This window comes from Eubalaena glacialis, chromosome 4, assembly GCF_028564815.1.
Source record: "Eubalaena glacialis isolate mEubGla1 chromosome 4, mEubGla1.1.hap2.+ XY, whole genome shotgun sequence".
Classification (NCBI taxonomy): Eukaryota; Metazoa; Chordata; class Mammalia; order Artiodactyla; family Balaenidae; genus Eubalaena; species Eubalaena glacialis.
The window spans coordinates 76,849,850-76,877,102 of NC_083719.1; the positions used below are offsets into that span (position 1 = coordinate 76,849,850).

The window sequence follows — 27,253 nt, forward strand, 5'->3', positions numbered from 1 at the left end:
AATGCTAGGGAAGGATGCCTCAGAGGAAGGCATCAAGAGGAAGGGGACAAATGATTGTTGAATAACCTGGATACTTCATATTATCCATTAATACCTCCTAAGCTCCCTATGAAGATAAAGGAAATAAGAGCCATCAAATAAGTTGCTCTTGGGTACACAGCTAGCAAGAGATGGAGTGAAGATCCCAACCAAGGCTGTGTGGCTCTAACACCTGTGCTTTTTTTTTGTCCTGCAACTTCAAGAGGGAAGGGCCTCTATATACATTCATTTATATTATACCATTTCTCATTTTGACCGATGAATAACATCAATCTTGGCCTCATAACTCTATGCTGTTATTAAGGATTCCTAGAAAAGGTGAATCAGGAACATCCCCAAGGAAATCATTCCAGTGTGTGACAATCTTCATCCTCAGAAAATAATTCTTTATACATGACCTGACTCCCTTAGAATAAAATTTTAATTCTTTCTGTTTTGTCCAACCTGAAACTACAGTTGATAACTATGGTCTACACGATTTAAAGAAAAATATGAGTGGGGCTCAGAAAATTGTAAAGCACCATATAAATGTTAGGTATTAAAATTATGAGGCTGATATACTTAAACTCACTACCTATATTCCTCCTCAATACTCCACTCACCTCCATGACACATAAATATCTATGCTAAATATAAGGATTGCCTTATAGGATATGGATTTTCTTATTTAATCATTTGGGGGCTCTCTCAAAACTCTCCACATTCCCCTAGTAAACTGAAGACCTTGTTTTTGTATGACTAGACCCGGGTCTAATAAAATAACGACTTCCCATTTTGTGAAACTCCCATTTTGACAGCTTGATTTTATAACAAGACAAACTTTAAAAAATGTTTATAAATGTAAATGTAGGCTTAATACTAAGCTGTTACAATGCATTCTTTAAGGGAGTCAATGGAACCGAAATGTTTAACAGTTAAAATGGCTATTTTTTAAGGCCCTGATCCCCAGCTACAGGCTGAGCACCCCGGGGAGTGGAAGTGTTACAGCATGTAATTTGAGGGATATTAACATCATGTACCCATCTGAATTTCCTCAGTCATGCAGTTTTGTCTTTGATTTTTAAAATCATCTATGCAACTACTACCAGCTGCTAAAATACAATATGCTCCATGAGATCAGAGCCATTTGTATCACTGTTTTTTAAACCTCCAGCACTTAGTACAGAATTAGACATACTGTTCCTCAATAAATATTTGGTGAATAATTGAATGACTTAATGACTTAATGATGTGGGTGGTAGACCTCTCTTCTTGCTGACTTTTGTCACCTCCACTTGGATACATAATAGACATTCCAGTGTTAACATGTCAGGTCGTTAAAGGCTCCATTATTTGACAGTTCCTCAAGCAAGACGCAGGGAAATTACTTTCCATACCTCCTTCTCCATCCAGGACACCACCAAGTCCGATTAATTCTCCTCCACTCTAGTTCAGCTACCATGATTTCTGTGCTGTGCAACTATAATAATAGCCTCCTAACTGGGCTCTCCACACGTCCGTGTCCTCTCCCATTAATTCTCTATATGGCAGCCAGACTGACCTTTTAAACCTGCAAATTTAATCTTCCCCCTTCTTTGCTTAACACATCTCAACACCTTTCAACTACACCTATAATAAAATCCAAAATCTCTAACATGGTATACAGAACTTGTTGTTTCTCCACCTTCATTTTTGGTCCCTACTCTGTTCCAGCTTTCCTGTTCCTAGAAGTTCTCCTCTGCTTCCAGGTTTCACATATTCCAGCCAGGCTCTCTGCTTGAAAAGTCCCTCCTTCCCGTTCTCTTCCCCTTTTGCCTGGCTGACACTTCTTATCTTCCAGGTCTTAGTTTAAATACAATTTGCTCAGGAATGCCTTCCTCAACCATCCCAATCTGAATTAGGTCTCTTTGTCACTTTCTCCTGACATTTGCTCTTCTGCTTAGTAGCACTAATCACTATGCTACTTATAGGTTAATTTGTATGTCTACCAGTTTACTGTAGGAATTTTCCCGTTGGCTATAACCCCTGCGAGGGCAGGACTCTGTCCCAGCACATGGCACAGTGTCTGGGGCAGAGCCTGTACTCAGTAAGCATTTGTTCAATGGATGAGTAAATGAATGACCTTAGAGTTCACAGTGTAGACAGTACTATTAAATACATCCTCAAAGTGACTCTGTGAAGTTGGTGAAAGCATATGTTATCAACCTATATTGCAGGTGAGAAACAACCTGAGATTCAGTGTGACTTGCACCAAATCACATAAGAAGCTAACAAGTAACAGGATGAAAGGCAAATTTACACTTCAGACGCCAAGTCCAGGGTTCCTTCTACTCAGCTTTTTAGGAAACATGGACATCCATATTTTCCTTTTTTAACTCTAAAACACCATCACAGAATTATTATGTAAAGATGTTGAACAATCATTTAGACACTACAAATAATGCCAGTATTGACAAGTAACTTATTCTCGCTTAGAAAACTCTCACACTTATTATCTGTCTTAATCACCCTAAGGCCTCTGTGAGTCTAACTACTGCCTCCGTTTTACAGACGACACAAGTAGGAAAGGTCAAGTGGTTTGCTCCAGGTCAGACTAGAACTCAAATCTGGAGCCTAGTCAATTCTCTCTCTGGCACATCATCATAAACCGTTCACCCCCTTCAAGGTATAACAATCTTGTATCTTTTTGGTCCAAAAAAGGTATGAATAAGCCTTTTACAAGAAAAGTGACTTCAAGAAAGTTGGACTGTGTTTCTTAACAGTTATTGATATTAGTATCTCACACTATTTAATTTAGCTATTATGCAAACAACTGACATAACTTATGATTTAGCACAGAAGCCTATACACTCAAATGTAAATCTTTTTCAGAAGCAATCTGTTTCTTGCTCCTTACCAGAAACATTTTCCTCAACCACTGTCTATGCTAACTGTCAAAATCCCCTTAGAATTAGGGACAACTCGTTCCTAGAATCCTGCTGGGTGATCTACTAGGTCTTGATGGCAGAACTTAAATTACAAAAAGGAATCTAGATTACTCTCGTTAACATTTACTGAACACGTACTATGTCAAATATAACATACCAGCCAACGAGCCTGTGAGGTGAGTTGTAGTGTTATCTAGGTTACAGTTGAGGAAACCATGTTTCATTTGTTCTGTTGGCATTTATTGAATACCCTCAAGTGGTATTACCTACAAATACATAGTGTGGAACAGGTAAGTAAATTCCCCAAAGTCACACAGCTAGGATGCTGGAACTTTAAATTAAATATTACATTAGGCCACCTCCAAACAACATTTTTCACGCTTGGTATCGTATCCTTGATGCCGCTTGAGGCAGTAAATATCCAACGGCCTAAAGAAATAACAATCCAGATAACAAGAGTCGGTCTAAGGGTTAAGTTAAGGTTTAGGGACAGATTTTTGACTCTGATAGGCACTAAGATCTCATGGATTGGTATAAAAAAGAGAGAAAGGCTGTTTTAAGGGACTTTGAAAAGATATTATGATGGTGAAATATATTGTAAATGTGTGGCTTTGGCCACAGGATAACCTGGATTGGAGATGGCACATACGTCAGCAAATTTCACAGTCATAAGTACAGGAAAACAGCTCCAGATGCACACACATGGTGAGTCAGTCATGTGACTTTTCCCGCTGTGTTTTGACTCCACAGAATAAAATCTGCTACATTTCTCCCTTTCCAACTATCATTCAGAGGCTCTGGGTGCTATTATTAAATTTTAATAACTTTTTTAGTAGTCAAAACTCTTTAAGGAATTTCTAATTGTTTACTTATTACTGTAACTGAGGGACCTTTGTTGATTGAGAGCCCTTAATTTAAAGTTCAAGACCTTCAGCTTGTGATTCCAACACAGAGAACTGGAGACATCATTCTTTTAATTTAGTTTCAGTAAAAGATTTGTACCTAATGCTCTAATCTTTTATGTTGAAAGGTAGTCACTTTATTACCTGGTAATATTAATAGGTATTATTTGTTTTTTAAAAAGGAATTCTGTGGTCAAGCATATTTGGAAAATGCTGGTTTAATACAAAATTAAACAGAATAATTTTCTATAGCTTTTAAATAAGACAATGTGCACTTTTACTCTCCAAGGGGGTATGACAGGTCTTTGACCGTAGAGCCTATTTATCTTGAGTGTATCTTTCAGGACTAATAATCCCTGATCTCTCTTTGGGAAATGCTACCTTATTATATTTCACAGATGAGGAAGTTTCACATGTTTTGGAGGTTCTTTTACTGTAATAGATTTTCCAGTGAACTCAAGTCATTTTATTGTAATAAAACTCCAAGTAAATCCAAGCCACTAACTTGTGGTTAGCCTTTAACAAATATATTACACACACACACACAAAAGAGATTTAGTTTGTTGGTTCAAAAAACTCAAAAATTGGGGCTTCCCTGGTGGTGCAGTGGTTGAGAATCTGCCTGCTAATGCAGGGGACACGGGTTCGAGCCCTGGTCTGGGAAGATCCCACATGCCACGAAGCAACTGGGCCCGTGAGCCACAACTGCTGAGCCTGCGCGTCTGGAGCCTGTGCTCCGCAACAGGAGAGGCCGCGATAGTGAGGGGCCCGCGCACGGCGGTGAAGAGTGGCCCCCGCTTGCCACAACTAGAGAAAGCCCTCGCACAGAAACGAAGACCCAACACAGCCAAAAAAAAAAAAAAAAAAAACTCAAAAATTAAATTCAAGTGCCAGTGCTGTTTTGTTGCAATATTGCATTCAACCACAAGATGGCACAAACACTTATCAAATTACTATTGTGAGGCCTGTGGTTCGGCTCTTCAAAGTTAAGGCATCTCTACTGCACCCTCGGCAGTTCTCAGGCATTTTCTAGCAACCTGTGCTTTGTTGTTATTGGCTGGACTTTGACGCTCATTGCAATCTTTTTTATGGTGATAATAAAATGTAAACAGGGCAAATAAATATAGAAGAAGAAACTAGGAAGTGTTAGCCCTAAAATAAAATTCAGATTTTATTAATATCATATTCAAGAGCAACCTTTCACACATTCATTTTATCAGATAGCATTAACTTCAGAATTTATTTTAAAACATTATTATTTTATCTTATAATTATAAATTCTGTGCTTTAAAAATTCTAGAGTATTTTAGACCTAGGGAATTTTCATTGTATATATCTGAACCCTAGGATCAAATTGTTTGAAAAAGAGGAATTAGATGGTTTGTATAATGTTTCTTAATGTAGTAAAGAAAAACATGTCCCCAAGCTATGGTTTGTGTTTGTTTATTTGAGTCAGGACATCTGAGCATTTCAACACTTTGTGTGACTATTTAGCCTTTAATGTAATTTAAGTCCAACATAGAACTAAACTTTGTCTGAATGGGTCCCCTTTTGTGCAGCAATAAACACAGCACACACAAGATGGCAGTCTTCCTTTCCTTAAAATAGTATGAAAGCTCTTTAAAATGTAAATAGCCATATAGTAATGAGTGTCCTGTTTTTCATTTTCAGAATAAATGAGCATCCTGGTTAACAAGTTTAAATCAGTCTTATCCCAAACCTAGTATATAATGAAACAGAAACAGCTATTCCTGTTTCAGGGGCTTATACTTATTCAATAACGCTAACTCCTAATCAAAAACAATGCGAAATCGAAACTCAGTCTTATGGGGAAAGAGAAGAAGGAGGAAGATGAAAAGAAAGAAGAAAAAAGACAAAAGAGAAAAAGAGAAGTGAATATAAATATTAAGTGTGAACAGTTAAAAAGAATTCAAATTTAGGGTGGATCTTCCTGAAGGTATTCAATCCTTCTGCAAACATTTAAAGCTAGCTACTTTTGTTGACCAAATACAACAGAGAAAATATCTGTTCTATAACAAGGTCCTTCACACTTGAAAGAGGCCTGTAAAAATAGAGAAATTCAAAGCATACTCAGAGCAATAGATTGTATCTTTATATACATTTAGTTTTACTAATGATTTAAAAATCTTCAAAACAGGTACCTTATTTATACATTAAAATTATTCCTTAAACTGTCTCGTTCCTTCTTCATTTTTTGTTTTTTTGAGATTTGTAATGCCCTACAGTGGAAACATTACATAGGGCTAAATAACTATATTAAAATTAAAATGCAAAAAGCTTATAATCACTTATGGTTTAATGTTATAAAATAAAAGGAAACTAAAATCTTTTTCCATAATGAGGAATATGAATATTCCAGTGATTTTTACATTGCTGGTTAATGAAGTTACCATGATACAGCACAGAGATGAATGAAAACTAATACTGTGATAAAATGCAATATAGGACTGAACTAAATAAATTTCTTTCTTTGAGGAGTAGAAGACACTTCCAGACACACCTTATAGAGAAGGTGTAAATGACAGGAACAGACTGTTGACTTTTATGAATAATTTTTTTGGCTTATTTTTCTCTTGTAAATGCAGAGTTCTGAATATGTAAGAAAAAATAATACATGTATTTGGGGTAAATACAGCTCACTCAAGTTCCCCTTCACACACGGCATAAATCATAGGTGGTATCTACAAGCAATTTCCTGGTAACTTCTGGAAGTTTTGGTAAACTAAAACATGGAAGGGGGGTGGTTACTTACATTTTTTTCACACAGATTTAGACAAATACTACTTTCATTGTGAATATTAATTAATTGTATATTAATCTATGGCATAAGAGCAACTGCAATAGAGAAGAGTGCTCTGGAGGTCAGAGTCATTCTTTCCAAAGGGCTCTGCTCCTCCCACCCCTGGGGGCTCCCTCTGTGACCAGTGATCAGTGCACAGACTTTGGAGGTATAAATATACTCCTCATCTTTTAAGCATGATTTTTACCTAAGGAGAAACAATTTTCTCTGGAATTCTTCTAGAATATGTTACCATGTTTTTACAGCCATCCTAACCAAACAAGATCAAATATAATTTTTTTTTAAATAAATTTATTTATTTATGGCTGTGTTGGGTCTTCGTTTCTGTGCGAGGGCTTTCTCTAGTTGCGGCAAGCGGGGGCCACTCTTCATCGCGGTGCGCGGGCCTCTCACTATCGCGGCCTCTCTTGTTGTGGAGCACAGGCTCCAGACGCGCAGGTTCAGTAGTTGTGGCTCACGGGCTTAGTTGCTCCGTGGCATGTGGGATCTTCCCAGACCAGGGCTCGAACCCGTGTCCCCTGCATTGGCAGGCAGATTCTCAACCACTGCGCCACCAGGGAGGCCCCTATAATTTTTTTTTTTAATGTTAAGCATGGAACTTTCCTATGTAAAAAATATCAGAATATTAAAATTTTATACCCTAAATATCTATACTCTCCTCAATCCTTTTTCTTCTGGCTATCTCAATACTTTTCTGAGACCGTTGCCTTGAGTGTCACTAGTAACTTTTTTTGGCTTCCATATATGTTGTATCGTATCATTTTATACAACAAGAATGTATTAGTCACTAGTAACTTTTTTTTTAATTAATTAATTAATTTATTTATTTTTGGCTGTGTTGGGTCTTCGTTTCTGTGCGAGGGTTTTCTCTAGTTGCAGCAAGCGGGGGCCACTCTTCATCGCGGTGCGCGAGCCTCTCACTGTCGCGGCCTCTCCCGTTGCGGGGCACAGGCTCCAGACGCGCAGGCTCAGTAGTTGTGGCTCACGGGCCCAGTCGCTCCGCGGCATGTGGGATCTTCCCGGACCGGGGCACGAACCCGTGTCTCCTGCATTGGCAGGCGGATTCTTAACCACTGCGCCACCAGGGAAGCCCACTAGTAACTTTTAATCACCGCTTTCAATGGCTTTTTCTTAGACTGCAGCCCCTTCCAACTGTGGGTCACAGTGAGTGTTATTAACTCCACTGACCCCGAAATTTTCTTCTTTGTGGATTCTGTGACACTGCTCACAGTAAGTCCTGTGCTGGAAAGAATACTGACCAAAGTCACTTTTGCTTCTTATAAGCAGTGTGGTCTTAGAAAAGACCTGTGTAACTGCTCTTGTCTATAGTTTTTCAACCTTTAAAATGAGGGGATTTCTCAACTTTCTCTGAGGAAAGTCAAGGATCTATGATAAGATTTCACTTCCATGCCCTTGACAGAGAATGAGCCATTCCACATAAGTGTATTTTTCAGGAAACTAAAAATTACTGTGTCAAACACCAAGACCATTTTTATTAGTAAGTTTGAAGGAAATATTTCTAAATTATATTTTTCTTTTTGGGTAAATAATGAATACAATTTTTAAAAACGGGGCAGAGCATCATTTGCTGATTATATGTATCTGGGAAATTATCATCAAGGTTCTAGGAAAGTAAAGTTAAATCTTCTGTGGAAAACCAGTGAAACTCGAGTAGCAATATTTCATTTTCTGAAACTCCCAATGGAATGCTGCTAAAAACCAGGAGATATTCCTTTTATCACAGAGAGTCTCCCCCATGGATACTTCTATAATCTGTTTATTCTTATTTTGTTTCATTTCTTTCAATTTAGAGTTATAAACTCAACAACAGTATTATTTCTATTGCTATATATGCCAGTGAACAAAATGTGTTTCTTAAAATATAACAAATTAAAAGCAATTTGAGGTGTAAGAAGCCTGATTTCCCGAAACACCGTGTGGAGGAGAGCTATCTGCCAACCGGAAGCACGTGCCTTGGACTATCACATGGGTGAGAAATAAACTCCTATTACTTTTGAGCCATTAAATAATTTGGGGGTGTATCTGTAATAGCAGTTCAGCCTATCCTAACGGATAAAGATTCCTAAGCCTTGGGAATTCTAATTAAAATTCCAGTTGCAACCACAGTTTAGCCTATTTCACCCGATAAATGTTCCGAAGCCCTCTGATTCTAATTGTTAAAATATCTCTTGAAATCATCTCTGCCACCACTGTCTCATCATTCCTTATCTAGATGATTCTAAGAGCCTTCTTCTGCTTGGTTTCCCTTCTCCCTTCAAATCTATCCTCTGACCACTGCCAGAGGTCTCTCTGTCGAGTACAAATCAGGCGCTTGATTCTTCTTGGACTACATTTCACTCCATCTTCTGCACCCACAAGCACTGCTGTGGGTAACCCAGGCTCCAGAACTCTGGCTCAGGGTCAGGATTCAAAGCCTCTCCTTGTCCAGGAGATTTTGCACATGTGTTTGTGTATTTTTATTATCTTGTATTCTTACCATGGAGCCTTCTGATCCTAATTTGGCTTCTGTGGCAGACTGAACCCCTACATCCATTTCTCCTTTTTCATTTTAGTAATAGAGTCTCTGTGAGTTTAGCAGGACATGTGATTATTCCATTAGAGAATTCCTTATTTTCCAAGCAACGGGTATGGCCATGTGGCCGAGTCCGCAAGATGTATAAAGTGACATATGCAACTTCCAGATCCTTTTTTGTTTGTTTGTTTTTGTTTTTGTTTTTGGTAAGTTGGCTGATAGAGTATATGCTTCCTGTAGTGGTTTTTTTTTTTTGGTTTTTTTTGTTTTTACTTTTTTAACCATTTTAAAAAATTGAATTGTAGTTAATTTATAATGTATCAGTTTCAGGTATACAGCAAAGTGATTCAGTTATACATATATATATATATATATATATATATATATATATATATATATACACACACACATATATATACATTCTTTTTCAGATTCTTTTCCATTATAGGTTATTACAAGATATTGAGTATAGCTCCCTGTGCTATACGGTAGGTCCTTGTTGTTTACCTATTTTATATATAGTAGTGTGTACATGTTAATCGCGAACTCACACCCTGCTATCCCCTTTGGTAACAATAAGTTTGTTATCTATGTCTGTGAGTCTATTTCTGTTTTGTAAATAAGTTCATTTTTATCATTTTTTAAGATTCCACATATAAGTCACATCATATGACATTTTTCTTTCTCTGTCTGCCTTACTTCACTTAGTATGATCATCTCTAGGTCCATGTATGTTGCTGCAAATGGCATTAGTTCATTCTTTTTATGGCTGAGTAATATTCATATATATATATATATATATATATATATATATATATATATATATCTCACATCTTCTTCATCCATTCTTCTGTAGATGGACTTTTAGTTTGCTTCCATGTCTTGGCTTTTGTAAATAATGCTGCTATGAATGCTGGGTTGCATGTATCTTTTCAAATTAGAGTTTTCTCCAGACAAATGCCAAGGAGTGGGATTGCAGGATTATATGATAACTCTATTTTCAGTTTTTTAAGGAACCTCCATACTGTTCTCCATAGTGGCTGCACCAATCTACATTCCCACCAACAGTGTAGGAGGGTTCCCTTTTCTCCACACCTTCTCCAGCATTTATTATTTGTGGTCTTTTTTTTTGATGATGGCCATTCTGACATGTGTGAGGTGATACCTCATTGTAGTTTTGATTTGCATTTCTCTAATAATTAGGGATGTTGAGCATCTTTTCATGTGCCTGATGGCCATTTGTATGTCTTCTTTGGAGAAATGCCTATTTAGGTCTTCTGCCCATATTTCGATTGGGTTGTTTGTTTGTTTGTTTGATATTAAGCTGAATGAAAAAGCTTTCAGCTTTCCACTGTTGAGTACGATGTTAGCTGTGGGTTTGTCATATACAGCCTTTATTATGGTGACGTATGTTCCCTCCATGTTCACTTTCTGAAGAGTTTTTTTAATCATAAATGGATGTTGAATTTTATCAAAAGCTTTTTCTCCATCTATTGAGATAATCATATGGTTTTTATTCTTCAATCTGTCAATGTGGTGTATTACACTGATTGATTTGCAGATATTGAAAAATCTTTGCATCCCTGGGGTAAATCCCACTTGATCATGGTGTATGATCCTTTTAATGCACTGTTGGATTCTGTTTGCTAGTATTTTGTTTAGGATTTTTGCATCTATGTTTATCAGTGATATTGGCCTGTAATTTTCTTTTTTTGTTATATCTTTGTCTGGTTTTGGTGTCAGGGTGTGGCCTCACAGAATGAGTTCAGAAGTGTTCCTTCCTCTGCAATTTTTTTGGAATAGTTTGAGGAGGGTACATGTTAACTCTTCTCTGAATGTTTGGTAGAATTCACCTGTGAAGCCATCTGGTCCTGGACTTTCCAAATAGACCTTCCTTCTAGAAAAGTGTTTTTCTTATTGGAATGATTTATTTGACTTTGTACAATCAGTCTTGGTTGAATTCTATTCAATTCAGTTTCATAAGACTAGGTGGTATGAACCACCTCTTCTTACAACGTGGCCATTCCTGGGCACAGGGGTTTCTCACTTACAAAATGGAAGATAATATCCAGTAAAGAAAAAAAATGGGTTGAGGTGGGAGGAAACTAATTTTCTTGAATACTTAGTATGTGCCTGGGGCTTTACATATAATATTTCATTTAGTTACAACTGTAGTCCTGTGAGGTAGGTTAAACCAGCACAGCAGAGGCATCCAATAAATGTTTGTTCAATCGATGAATAAATTAATATTCTTAGTAATTTATAGATGAGTAAACTGGTTCAGAAAGATGAGGCTGCTTGCCCTAGTCATAAGGCTAGTAAGTGACAGTGCCAGAATTCAGTGCAAGATCTATTTGATTCTAGATTCCAAGTTTACTACACCGTTAAGTCTAACCAATCAACCGACCTGTCCCACGTATCTCAAACTATCATTTCTGAGCTTAGCCGTCCCGTAAGGTGCCCCCATCAGAAACTGGATTCCATACTAGGAAGCCATGGATCTCACTAAACTTGGCAAACATTAATTCTGAACCGTTATCACATCAGAGTAGCAGTTAGACAAGCATGACTGAATCTGATTGGGGAGATGATTTATTTAGGGCCTTTTATCTCCATGAGACAGAAATCTCATGAGGGCAGAGACCTCTTGTGCATCCCAGAACCTACCACAGAGCAGGTACTCAACTGATCAATAAATATTCGTTGACTGTATGAATACAAACATTAATATTACATACATACATTACTATGAACATATTTGCTAAGCTGGGCACTTATTCAGATGCCTAAAACCGGGGTTCTCTGTTACCTCAACTGAAATTGAGGTAACAATTATTATTTAGCTACTTTCCTTAACCATTCATTTAAGAATACATGAATATATAGCAGAAAAGTAACGCTTATTTTCAAGGTACTTCTTCCTCCTAGTTATGCAGAGATAGCAATTCTACTGGATTTGTTAAATCAAGAAAAAATAGCCTATAAATAATAATAAAGATTACATAAATAAGCCTATGTATAAGGAAGTACCATAAAATATGACATTAAAATAACTGGAGCCCATAGAACATATCCACTAAATAAAAGTCACTACTACTCTATAAAGAAAACAAAATCCTATTCATCAATCAAAACTGTAAGTAATAACAATCAAAACAGTTTTATGACTCCTGTTGATTGATTACTGTCATGACCTGAACCAATTTCAAGACAGTTATATTACAGTATGACTAAAATGCATCAAAAATGCATGGTACTTGAATAACCCATTCCTTAGCATATTCATGAATGCAACGTGAGAAAAAAGAAAAGTCAATGGTCTCCTCTTTATCTCCTTGCTCTAGTCTTCCCTACTTCAACTCTTTCTCCAAAATCTTACAGCTAGAAATTTTTCTGAAACAAAAATCTGATGTTACTCCCTTGCTTTAAATTCTTCATTGTTCTCATTGATTTCAGAATAAAGTTCAAACTCTCTAGCACAACATACAAGTATTTCTTTGCTAATTTCTCCAGACTCATCTTTCACCAGACCTCTAATCTACAGAACACCTTGCAGCACCTCAAACCCACAGCTTATCTCCAGTGTCCGTGCCCCTCTTCATCTCTTTCCCTTGCCCTGAATGACCTTTTCCATCATCTCTAGTTCTCTTTCAGTACTAAGTTCAAGCCTCACCGCTGCTTGGACATCTTCTCTGTGCCATCCCATGGACATTATTAGGCCATTCCCACGTGCTCCCTAACATCCTCCACAAATAACACTTGTCACATTGAGGCCTGGTTTAATTTCTGATCCCTGATGTTTGATACAAACCCTGGGTTATCGTGTGTGATCAAGAAATGTTGGTTGACTGAAAACACTCCTGTATAACTGAATGAACGAATATCTGTACTATCTCAAAAAAATAACAGAAACTAATGAGGTAACCAGTACTTACATTGCACACCCTTTATTTCTTACTGTTTTTTTCCCCACTCTTATTCACTGTGATTCTAGGAATCTCATTGAATTTTATTCTCAAATACTGAATCTGAAATATGTAAAGCCTAATATCACAAAAGCACTGTGCCATCATTTCTGCAACAGTACACATTTTGCCATTGCCACTTTCCCAAACTATGGTAATTGACATTCATTGTGATTCCTCAAAATGGTCAATCTGTTCTAGTTTTACAAAGTGCTCTTAGACAATCTCATTGTAGTAGCAATTTGCTTATAGTGTTTATTTATATGATTGATTGATTGATTTAGATTTATTCAGAACAATCAACTAGAAACCATACCAGAATAAAGGTGAATGAATATGCTTATGGCATATCTCTCCTAACATTTTATGTCATATGTCCAATAAATAGATATAATAAACATATAGTAAAAGCTGTCATATTTTTATGCAAAATGTTTAGAAGGAAGGTTATTTTTATGTGTACAGAGAAATTATGGCTGAAATTGCTACCCTTCACTGACATCTGTGTTTTCCTCTTCTTCACAGGCAAGAAGCTAAACTTCATTTCGAGTCCTTTTATTTAGGTGTGGCTATTGTTATTGAGGAGTGGGTTCTGGCCAATGGCCTATGAGCAGAAGTTGAATGCCACTCCCAGGCCCAACCAGCCCATGACACATTCCTATGTGCAATTCTCTCTCTTTTCCCCCAACATTGAGAACCTAGATGAGGGCAGGGCCACACAACAGAAAGAGCCTGGTGTTTCCAAATGAAACAGAAGCCCTACTATCACTTACAGCAAACAATGAAGTGATAAAAATAAATAAATTTTGATTTTGTTAAACCACTGAGATTTGGGTGTTTATCTTTTACAGGTCCTAACACTACTTACCTCAACTGATACAAAAATTGATTCTAAGAATGAGTGCTGACATTAAAAAAAAGAATCCCTAAAATATGTGACATTGACTTAGTGGATGGGTGGTGGGTAGCAAGAAAGGCTGTAGAGTCTCGTTAGGCCATGGTAGACATGTGGTAAAACTGTTCCTATGGTAACCCGAAAGGCAGGCTGCCTGCCATTGAACTTGAGCTTGAGGGGACATGGTTGGGAAGAGCTAGAATGAAGGTGTGTATTTTCTGAAATTGGTTGCTTTTAGTAAGTAATCATAAGAGATGAATTCAGGAGAAAATAGGCTGATCCACAAGTAGAAACGAAAGGGAGTAAAGAATTTAAAAATGACTTTGAACAACAAAAGCTCATTAAAAATGTCTAGAGGCAAAGGTCAGATTGGCCCTCCCACCCAAGCACGATGGCCTTAAGGTAGCTGCCATTACACTGAAAGGGAGGAGCAAAGGAATAAGTCATGTTTGAGGAGAAAGAATACTGGGTGTGGCTGCTGGCGCACGAAGCCTACTCAGGTTTTGAGAGAAAGAACTCACCTGGTTGAGATCCCTGATCTTGCACCAGCAGGAAGCAGGATATGGATGCAGTGCAGTTCCCAAGGGGGCAGGCTCCTCCACGCCCATTTCATATATGCTACAGAGGATAATAGAGGGTAAAGAACTTCCCAGATGGTGGAACTAGTTGCTACAGAGAACAATAGACAAGGGGATTCTCCCCAAATAGTAGCGTTCTAGTCAAGGTATCTCCCTATTCTCCAGGTAAGTGACCTTCATAAAGCCTGTCGATGGGGATTTCAGAAATGCTATGGACAAGTAACTGCTATGAGTCTCCCATGCTTTCCTTTTGCTTGTTATATATTGAACGTGTATGGGGAAGTGTTAGGCAGATTCACAGTCCACGGGGCTACAAGGAACCACATTTGGACGTGATAAAGGATTTCCCTCTATTCAGATATCCTTGATTTGGAGCTGGATACAGGGACCATATGGGACCCTGGGCTGTTTGCCTTGAAGAAGGGTGAACATCTTCTATGTTCAGGAACAAGAGTGAACCAGATATTTGGTGACCAGAAAGGTGGATTGTAGCCAAGCCTGAGATTGCTTGGCAATATCCACGTTTTCTTCTTCTTCCTGGGCACACGGCTGGCCAGTAGCTCCCAGCCTCCTATAAAATTAGGAGCAGCCAAGTGGCTGCATTCCGGTCAACTGAAAGTAAGCTCAGAAGATGATGTGCACCAATTCTAAGCCTGGCCCATGAAAAACCTCCCATGTGTGAGTCTTATTCTATTTTCCCATCCACAGCCTGAAGAGAAAAGACTTTGAGGACCGAAGGGAGGTAGTAACCCTAGATGGGAAAAAAGCTGGTTCCTGTAATGACTGTGTGGAGCAGAGTCAGGACCCACCCTCCATCACTGACCCCTCTAGACTGTGATCAGATCAAGATATAAGACTGTATTACGTTAAATGACTGATATATGGGGCTTATCTGTTTAGAATTATTTACCTTAACAAAAACAAAAATTAAGCCAAATCACACTATGATTACACTGTTTGGTGCAAATGATCTTTTTAAATGCATGATTTAAGGCCCTTAAAAAAAGAACTTCACTTAGTTTTTGAAAATCCTTTTAAAATCCAATTTGTAAAATATCTCAGCAAGGGATCAATAGTTTATTCAAATAATGATTCTTTACAGAGTTAATATTAAAAAATAAAATTCTAAGGAGTTATAATAGTTATATCCTACCTTATCATTTTCATAGAATTTAGTCACATTTAAAACAGTATTCACAGATATATTTTAGATAGATCATTTCTATTGTTTTAGTTGTTTTACCTATTTTAATTAATAACAGCGATAAAATAAAAAAAGTCATATTATGGATGTTCATCTTCTCATTCAGCAATGTTTTCCCTTCAAAACTAAGTGATGGGGCTTCCCTGGTGGCGCAGCGGTTGAGAGTCTGCCTGCCGATGTGGGGGACACGGGTTCGAGCCCTGGTCTGGGAGGATCCCACATGCCGCGGAGCAACTGGGCCCATGGGCCACGATTGCTGAGCCTGTGCGTCTGGAGCCTGTGCTCCGCGGAAGCGGGGGCCGCGGTGGTGGGAGGCCCGCGCACTGCGATGAGGAGTGGCCCCCACTTGCCGCAACTGGAGAAAGCCCTCGCACAGAAACGAAGACCCAACACAGCCATAAATAAATAAAAAATAAATAAATAAATAAATTTTTTAAAAAAATGAAATGATTCTTAAAAAAAAAAAAAAACTAAGTGATGACTGAATAGTCTTATAGAAACATAAGGTCTTAGAATTGGAAGAGACCTCATCTAGTCCTTCACTGAATACAAGGTTCACAACTATAAAAGTAACAGATGACAGATGCCCATGTGGACAGAATGTAGACAGTTTGAATACTTTCAACTCAGCACTTTAAAATTAAATTCAGTATTTATTGAACACATACATTTTGTGATGTAGTATTTTATTTTGGACAGGTCTGTTATAAAGTGTATGTTATAGAACTAAGATGCCTCCTCTGGATCTCTAGAGCTATAAGAACATAGCTAGTCCCTGTTTCACAGACACCCTTTTCAACCATGTGGAGTCCTTAATATATACAGTCATCGGCACAATGATATATCTGAGGTCATCAAAACAAAGATGCAATAAGCTGATTTCTTGTCAACTGTTTGTCAATGAGAGAAATTTTAAAGGATATGCTTCCACAAGTAAAAGATTTTTTTCTTTTCAAAATACAAGTTTAAAATCCATGTCTCCAGATTATTAATTAAAGCCTTTTCTTCAATTATCTTATTATTTGATGTAGTCAATGGTTATGTAAGTTTTATAAGCAAGTAAAAAAGATAAGCAAAGCAAAATGTTAACACCTACAATGTAACTAAAATACTTGAGAAACAATGAAAAAAATCTTCATCCCTTATGCTAAAAACGGTTAATAAGTTTTTAATGTGACAAGTGACTTCAAAACTTGCAATTATCCTGCCTAAGCATGTCGTCACCGATAGAAGCAAAGACAGCAGATACAGGAGAGTAGTAGGTGTTGTGAATCCTTGTTCCTGTCTTCAACACAGCATTCCCTTCAACTCTCTGACAGGGTGTGGAAAAAGTCCATGGTCTGAGTTGGTAAGTTTAATAAAAACTGGAGAACCAACCTAGGCACTGCATTTCTCAATGACCCGCTCTTTCTTGCCTTCTGCCTTTCTGCCAGACTTGCTACTCTTCCCATTTCCATTAACGTTCTGTTAGTTTTTAAAAGAAGATAGGGCTCTTTCTTAATACAAGACTTGTGCTAGTTTGCAGAGTAAAGGAATTCTCCAGCTGGTATACTTTTCCTTTTCTGAAATACATTGATGCATTTAACAATATTTACTGGATGTCTATTATGTAAATAGGTCCTGCTAGGTCCCGGGGATCCAGCAGATCATAAAAGTCCCCACTCCCAAGGATCTTTGGTTGCAGTGGAGGGAATCAGGCAAAGAGCCAATGAAGAGGTAACATGTCATGTAATGACAGATGTGGAAGGAACATGAAGCCACAGGTGAAGGGATGGTAGTAAGAGGGGCCTGCTATTTTAGATAGGATGTGGAGGAGAAGGTTCACCTATGAGCACACATTTGAAAAGGGACCTGAACCAATAAGGGAGCATTTCAGGCAGAGGAAGCAGCAAGTGCAGCGGCCCTGAAGAATTCTAGTGTGGATAAAGTGAGTGACCTGGAAAGAGAGTGGTGGGAGATGAAATCAGAGCTTGGAGGGACAACAGATTATGTGAGACTCTACAGATCCCTGGTAAGGACGTGGGATTTTTCTTCAAGTGAGTTAAAAGAGAAGAGCAAATAAATCAATGGATAAAAATATTTTAAGGGAGGGAGGGGCAAGATGGCGGAAGAGTAAGACGCGGAGATCACCTTCCTCCCCACAGATACATGAGAAATACATCTACACGTGGAACTGCTCCTACAGAACACCCACTGAACGCTGGCAGAAGACGTCAGACCTCCCAAAAGGCAAGAAAATCCCCACGTACTTGGGTAGGGCAAAAGAAAAAAGAAATAACAGAGACAAAAGAATAGGGACGGGACCTGCACCAGTGGGAGGGAGCTGTGAAGGAGGAAAGGTTTCCACACACTAGGAAGCCCCTTCGTGGGCAGAGACTGCGGGTAGCAGAGGGGGGAAGCTTCGGAGCCACGGAGGAGAGCGCAGCCACAGTGGTGCGGAGGGCAAAGCGGAGATTCCCGCACAGAGGAGCGGTGCCGACCAGCACTCACCAGCCCGAGAGGCTTGTCTGCTCAGCCGCCGGGGCGGGCGGGGCCTGGGAGCTGGGGCTCGGGCTTCGGTGCTAGCCGGGAGGGAGTCCGGGAAAAAGACTGCAGCTGCCAAAGAGGCAAGAGAATTTTTCTTGCCTCTTTGTTTCGCGGCGCGCAAGGAGAGGGGATTCAGAGCGCCGCCTAAACGAGCTCCAGAGACGGGCGCGAGCCGCGGCTATCAGCGCGGATCCCACAGCAACAGGGATGCAGAGGGAAAAACGGAGAGATTCCCGCACAGAGGCTCGGCAACGAGCAGCACTCACCAGCCCGAGAGGCTTCTCTGCTCACCCGCCGGGGCGGGCGGGGGCTGGGAGCTGAGGCGCGGGCTTCGGTCGGATCCCAGGGAGAGGACTGGGGTTGGCTGCGTGAACACAGCCTGAAGGGTCTAGCGCACCACAACTAGCCGGGAGGGTGCACGAGAAAAAGTCTGCAGCTGCCGAAGAGGCAGGAGACTTTTTCTTGCCTCTTTGTTTCGCGGCATGCAAGGAGAGGGGATTCAGAGCGCCACTTAAACGAACTCCAGAGACGGGCGCGAGCCGCGGCTATCAGCGCGGACCCCAGAGACGGGCATGAGACGCTAAGGCTGCTGCTGCCGCCACCAAACAGCCTGTGGGCGAGCACAGGTCATTCTCCACACCGCCCCTCCCGGGAGCCTGTGCAGCCCGCCACGGCCAGGCTCCCGTAATCCGGGGACAACTTCCCCGGGAGAGCGCACGGCGCGCCTCAGGCTGCTGCAACGTCACGCCGGCTTCTGCCGCCGCAGGCTCGCCCCGCCTCCTCCGTACCGCTCCCTCCCCCCGGCCTGACTGAGCCAGAGCCCCCGAATCAGCTGCTCCTTTAACCCCGTTCTGTCTGGGCGGGGAACAGACGCCCTCAGGGGACCTACATGCAGAGGCGGGTCCAAATCCAAAGCTGAACCCCGGGAGCTGTACGAACAAAGAAGAGAAAGGGAAATCTCTCCCAGCAGCCTCAGAAGCAGTGGATTAAAGCTCCACAAACAACTTGATGTGCCTGCATCTGTTGAATACCTGAATAGACAACGAATCATCCCAAATTTAGGAGATGGACATTGGGAGCAGGATATATTAACTTTTCCCCTTTTCCTTTTTTTTGTGAGTGTAGATGTGTATGCTTCTGGGTGAGATTTTGTCTGTATAGCTTTGCTCTCACCGTTAGTCCTAGGGTTAGGTCCGTCCGTTTTTTTTTTTTTTTTTGGCTTAAAAAAATTTTTTTTTCCCTAATAAATGTTTTCTTAATAATTTTTTCCTTATTTTATATTTTTAAAAAAATTTTTAATAAGTTTTTTCATATTTTTTATTTTAAAAAATTAAAAGATTTTTTTTCTTAATAAATTTTTTCTAAATAATTTTTTTCTTATTTTTAGTATAAAAAATTAATAAATCTATTTTTAAAAATTAAAAAATTTTTTTTCTTAATAAATTTACTCTTAATAATTTTTTTTCTTTTTTTTCTTATTTTTTATTATAATTGCTTTATTTTATTTTATTTTATCCTCTTTTTTTCTTTCTTTCCATTTTTTCTCCCTTTTATTCTGAGCCGTGTGGATGAAAGGCTCTTGGTGCTCCAGCCAGGCATCAGGGCTGTGCCTCTGAGGTGGGAGAGCCAACTTCAGGACACTGGTCCACAAGAGACCTCCCAGCTCCACGTAATACCAAACGGCGAAAATCTCTCACAGATCTCCATCTCAACATCAAGACCCAGCTTCACTCAACGACCAGCAAGCTACAGTGCTGGACACCCTATGCCAAACAACTAGCAAGAGAGGAACACAGCCCCATCCATTAACAGAGAGGCTGCCTAAAATCATAATAAGGCCACAGACACCCCAAAACACACCACCAGACGTGGACGAACCCACCAGAAAGACAACATCCAGCCTCATCCACCAGAACACAGGCACTAGTTCCCTCCACCAGGAAACCTACACAACCCACTGAACCAACCTTAGCCACTGGGGACAGATACCAAAAACAACGGGAACTACGAACCTGCAGCCTGTGAAATGGAGACCCCAAACACAGTAAGATAAGCAAAATGAGAAGACAGAAAAACACACAGCAGATGAAGGAGCAGGGTCAAAACACACCAGACCTAACAAATGAAGAGGAAATAGGTAGTCTACCTGAAAAAGAATTCAGAATAATGATAGTAAGGATGATCCAAAGTCTTGGAAATAGAATAGACAAAATGCAAGAAACATTTAACAAGGACGTAGAAGAACTAAAGAGGAATCAAGAAACGATGACAAGCACAATAAATGAAATTAAAAATACTCTAGATGGGAGCAATAGCAGAATAACTGAGGCAGAAGAACGGATAAGTGACCTGGAAGATAAAATGGTGGAAATAACTACTGCAGACCAGAATAAAGAAAAAAGAATGAAAAGAACTGAGGACAGTCTCAGAGACCTCTGGGACAACATTAAACGCACCAACATTCGAATTATAGGGGTCCCAGAAGAAGAAGAGAAAAAGAAAGGGACTGAGAAAATATTTGAAGAGATTATAGTTGAAAACTTCCCTAATATGGGAAAGGAAATAGTTAATCAAGTCCTGGAAGCACAGAGAGTCCCATACAGGATAAATCCAAGGAGAAACACACCAAGACACATATTAATCAAACTATCAAAAATTAAATATAAAGAAAACATATTAAAAGCAGCAAGGGAAAAACAACAGATAACACACAAGGGCATCCCCATAAGGTTAACAGCTGATCTTTCAGCAGAAACGCTGCAAGCCAGAAGGGAGTGGCAGGATATACTTAAAGTGATGAAGGAGAAAAACCTACAACCAAGATTACTCTACCCAGCAAGGATCTCATTCAGATTTGATGGAGAAATTAAAATATTTACAGACAACCAAAAACTAAGAGAATTCAGCACCACCAAACCAGCTTTACAACAAATGCTAAAGGAACTTCTCTAGGCAAGAAACACAAGAGAAGGAAAACACCTACAATAACAAACCCAAAACATTTAAGAAAATGGGAATAGGAACATACATATCGATAATTACCTTAAATGTAAATGGATTAAATGCTCCCACCAAAAGACACAGACTGGCTGAATGGATACAAAAACAAGACCCATATATATGCTGTCTACAAGAGACCCACTTCAGACCTAGAGACACATACAGACTGAAAGTGAGGGGATGGAAAAAGATATTCCATGCAAATGGAAATCAAAAGAAAGCTGGAGTAGCAATTCTCATATCAGACAAAATAGACTTTAAAATAAAGACAATTACAAGAGACAAAGACGGACACTATATAATGATCAAGGGATCGATCCAAGAGGAAGGTATAACAATTGTAAATATTTATGCACCCAACATAGGAGCACCTCAATACATAAGGCAAATACTAACAGCCATAAAAGGGGAAATCGACAGTAACACAATCATAGTAGGGGACTTTAACACCCCACTTTCACCAATGGACAGATCATCCAAAATGAAAATAAATAAGGAAACACAAGCTTTAAATGATACATTAAACAAGATGGACTTAATTGATATTTATAGGACATTCCACCCAAAAACAACAGAATACACATTTTTCTCAAGTGCTCATGGAACATTCTCCAGGATAGATCATATCTTGGGTCACAAATCAAGCCTTGGTAAATTTAAAAAAATTGAAATCGTATCAAGTATCTTTTCCGACCACAACGCTATGAGACTAGATATCAATTACAGGAAAAGATCTGTAAAAAATACAAACACATGGAGGCTACACAATACACTACTTAATAACGAAGTGATCACTGAAGAAATCAAAGGGGAAATCAAAAAATACCTAGAAACAAATGACAATGGAGACACGACGATCCAAAACCTATGGGATGCAGCAAAAGCAGTTCTAAGAGGGAAGTTTATAGCAATACAAGCCTACATCAAGAAACAGGAAACATCTCGAATAAACAACCTAACCTTGCACCTAAAGCAATTAGAGAAAGAAGAACAAAAAAACCCCAAAGCTAGCAGAAGGAAAGAAATCATAAAGATCAGATCAGAAATAAATGAAAAAGAAATGAAGGAAACAATAGCAAAAATCAATGAAACTAAAAGCTGGTTCTTTGAGAAGATAAACAAAATTGATAAACCATTAGCCAGACTCATCAAGAGAAAAAAGGAGAAGACTCAAATTAATAGAATTAGAAATGAAAAAGGAGAAGTAACCACTGACACTGCAGAAATACAAACGATCATAAGAGATTACTACAAGCAACTCTATGCTAATAAAATGGACAACCTGGAAGAAATGGACAGATTCTTAGAAATGCACAACCTGCCGAGACTGAACCAGGAAGAAATAGAAAATATGAACAGACCAATCACAAGCACTGAAATTGAAACTGTGATTTAAAATCTTCCAACACACAAAAGCCCAGGACCAGATGGCTTCACAGGCGAATTCTATCAAACATTTAGAGAAGAGCTAACACCTATCCTTCTCAAACTCTTCCAAAATATTGCAGAGGGAGGAACACTCCCCAACTCATTCTACGAGGCCACCATCACCCTGATACCAAAACCAGGCAAAGATGTCACAAAGAAAGAAAACTACAGGCCAATATCACTGATGAACATAGATGCAAAAATCCTCAACAAAATACTAGCAAACAGAATCCAACAGCACATTAAAAGGATCATACACCATGATCAAGTGGGGTTTATTCCAGGAATGCAAGGATTCTTCAATATACGCAAATCAATCAACGTGATACATCATATTAACAAATTGAAGGAGAAAAACCATATGATCATCTCAATAGATGCAGAGAAAGCTTTCGACAAAATTCAACACCCATTTATGATAAAAGTCCTGCAGAAAGTAGGCATAGAGGGAACTTTCCTCAACATAATAAAGGCCGTATATGACAAACCCACAGCCAACATTGTCCTCAATGGTGAAAAACTGAAACCATTTCCACTAAGATCAGGAACAAGACAAGGTTGCCCACTCTCACCACTATTATTCAACATAGTTTTGGAAGTGTTAGCCACAGCAATCAGAGACGAAAAAGAAATAAAAGGAATCCAAATCGGAAAAGAAGAAGTAAAGCTGTCACTGTTTGCAGATGACATGATACTATACATAGAGAATCCAAAAGATGCTACCAGAAAACTACTAGAGCTAATCAATGAATTTGGTAAAGTAGCAGGATACAAAATTAATGCACAGAAATCTCTTGCATTCCTGTATACTAATGATGAAAAATCTGAAAGTGAAATTAAGAAAACATTCCCGTTTACCATTGCAACAAAAAGAATAAAATACCTAGGAATAAACCTACCTAAGGAGACAAAAGACCTGTATGCAGAAAATTATAGGACACTGATGAAAGAAATTAAAGATGATACAAACAGATGGAGAGATATACCATGTTCTTGGATTGGAAGAATAAACATTGTGAAAATGACTCTGCTACCCAAAGCAATCTACAGATTCAATGCAATCCCTATCAAACTACCACTGGCATTTTTCACAGAACTAGAACAAAAAATTTCACAATTTGTATGGAAACACAAAAGACCCCGAATAGCCAAAGCAATCTTGAGAACAAAAAATGGAGCTGGAGGAATCAGGCTCCCTGACTTCAGACTATATTACAAAGCTACAGTAATCAAGACAGTTTGGTACTGGCACAAAAACAGAAATATAGATCAATGGAACAGGATAGAAAGCCCAGAGATAAGCCCACGCACATATGGTCACCTTATCTTTGATAAAGGAGGCAAGCATATACAGTGGAGAAAAGACAGCCTCTTCAATAAGTGGTGCTGGGAAAATTGGACAGGTACATGTAAAAGTATGAAATTAGAACACTCCCTAACACCATACACAAAAATAAACTCAAAATGGATTAAAGACCTAAGTGTAAGGCCAGACACTATCAAACTCTTAGAGGAAAACATAGGCAGAATACTGTATGACATAAGTCACAGCAAGATCCTTTTTGACCCAGGTCCTAGAGAAATGGAAATAAAAACACAAATAAACAAATGGGACCTAATGAAACTTAAAAGCTTTTGCACAGCAAAGGAAACCATAAACAAGACCAAAAGACAACCCTCAGAATGGGAGAAAATATTTGCAAATGAAGCAACAGACAAAGGATTAATCTCCAAGATTTACAAGCAGCTCATGCAGCTCAATAACAAAAAAACAAACAACCCAATCCAAAAATGGGCAGAAGACCTAAATAGACATTTCTCCAAAGAAGAGATACAGATTGCCAACAGACACATGAAAGAATGCTCAACATCATTAATCATTAGAGAAATGCAAATCAAAACTACAATGAGGTATCATCTCACACCGGTCAGAATGGCCATCATCAAAAAATCTAGAAACAATAAATGCTGGAGAGGGTGTGGAGAAAAGGGAACACTCTTGCACTGTTGGTGGGAATGTAAATTGATACAGCCACTATGGAGAACAGTATGGCGGTTCCTTAAAAAACTAAAAATAGAACTACCATATGACCCAGCAATCCCACTACTGGGCATATACCCTGAGAAAACCATAATTCAGAAAGAGTCATGTACCAAAATATTCATTGCAGCTCTGTTTACAGTAGCCAGGACATGGAAGCAACCTAGGTGTCCATCATCGGATGAATGGATAAAGAAGATGTGGCACATATATACAATGGAATATTACTCAGCCATAAAAAGAAATGAAACGGAGGTGTTTGTAATGAGGTGGATGGAGTTAGAGTCTGTCATACAGAGTGAAGTAAGTCAGAAAGAGAAAAACAAATACAGTATGCTAACACATATATATGGAATCTAAGGGAAAAAAAAAAAAAAAGAGGTCATGAAGAACCTAGTGGCAAGATGGGAATAAAGACACAGACCTACTAGAGAATGGACTTGAGGATATGGGGAGGGGGAGGGGTGAGATGTGACAGGGTGAGAGAGTGTCATGGACATATATACACTACCAAATGTAAAATAGATAACTAGTGGGAAGCAGCCGCATAGCACAGGGAGATCAGCTCGGTGCTTTGTGACCACCTAGAGGGGTGGGATAGGGAGGGTGGGAGGGAGGGAGATGCAAGAGGGAAGAGATATGGCAACATATGTATATGTGTAACTGATTCACTTTGTTGTAAAGCAGAAGCTAGCACACCATTGTAAAGCAATTATACTTCAATAAAGATGTTTAAAAAAAAAAATATTTTAAGATTGCCTCATGTAATGTCAAGTGATCAGTCTTTTATTAGCGAATATACCAAAATAAAACAGGATGTACTCAAAGGGCCAATTATAAAAGGGCAAGTATATTGTTTTCAAAAACTACTCAAAATAATTTCTAAAGACTAACTGGTCTGAAATATGTTGACAATGTCAACCTACAGGTTAATAATGCATGTATAATGAATGTGAATTCTTACATTCATCTTTATATCTACAGTACATCCTTTAAAATTTAGATTTATAAACTACACATAATATAATCAAATAGAAATTATTTTTAGAATCTGTTATGACTGCTGTTGATATCAATATTATCTTATCTTGATATTAGTATAATAACATCAGAGGAGATTTGGCAGCCACATTCATCACTAAAATAGCATATTTAAGGCAATGAGAATTTATTAAATGTTTTTGGCTTGCCCAGCACACAATGAGATAGCCTTTATTGGGAGCTGGTGGTAAATGTCTTCCCTACTGTGGTAGGTAGAATTCTAAAATGCACCCCTAAGATTTCTCGTCCCAATCCCTGGGCTGTGAATATGATATGTCTCTGATTATTGCTACTTTATGATGAAAGGGATTTTGCAGATGTAATTAGGTTACTAATCAGTTGACTCTGAGTTCACCAAAAGGAAGATTGTGAGGGTGGACTTAATCTAATCTCCTTTAAAAGCACAGGGTTTTCTCTACCTGGCAGCAAAAAGGAAAATCAGATTTGAAGCACGAGGGGGATTTTACACGCTGTCCCTGACTTGAAGATGGAGGGAGTCAAAAGAAAAGGGCCTAAGACTGGCCTCTAGGAGCTCAAAAAAAAAAAAAAAACCCTGGCTGGCAGACAGCAAGGAAACAGGGACTTCAGACCTCCAGGTGCAAGGAATTGAATTTTGCCAAGGCCAAGAATAAACTTGGAAAAGGACCCTGAGCTCCAGTTTTTAATGTTAAGTCCAGCTGACACCTTAACTTTGGCCTTGTGAGACTCTGAGCAGAGAACCCAGTTACGCCATGCCCAGATTCCTGACCTACAGAATTTGTAATCCACCTATTAAATGGATGTTGTTTTAAGCTGCTAAGCTCATGGAAATTACTTAGAAAGCAATAGAAAACTAATGAGTCTACCTTGAAGAACACATTTATGATGTAGTTAGAGAAATTTTTGAGAAAACTAGTAGAAGGAAACTTAGTTGAACCTAATGAAAGACTTTCTTATAAAGGGTGTCAGTGTATTACCTAGAGGGCTGTCTAAGCTGCCATGACAAAGAGATCAAAAAAATACAGTGGATTAAACTAAGAGAAATTCATTCCATTCATGCAAAACCATACAGGGAAAGGTAATCCTAACCCAATACAACAATTCCACCACTCTCAGTGTGAGGTTTCTGACCCTTGGTCCAAGACAGCTACTCTTTTTTTCCAGCTTTACTGAGATATAACTGACATACAGTATTGTGTAAGTTTAAGGTGTACAACATGATGATTTGATATATGTATATATTGTGAAAATGATTATCACAATAAGGTTAGTTAACACATCTATCACTTCACATAGTTACCTTTTATGTGTGTCTATGTGTGTGGTGAGGACATTTAAGATCTATTCTCTTAGAAACTTTCAAGTATATGATACAATATTGTTAACTACAGTCAC

At 38.7% G+C, this 27,253-nt stretch overlaps 1 protein-coding gene across 4 annotated transcripts in view; it reads right to left on the bottom strand.

Moving 5' to 3' along the window:
• MCTP1 (multiple C2 and transmembrane domain containing 1) overlaps positions 1-27,253 on the bottom strand; it is a 562,693-nt gene that overhangs the window by 265,238 nt on the left and 270,202 nt on the right. The gene's annotated exons all lie outside the window — the stretch shown is intronic.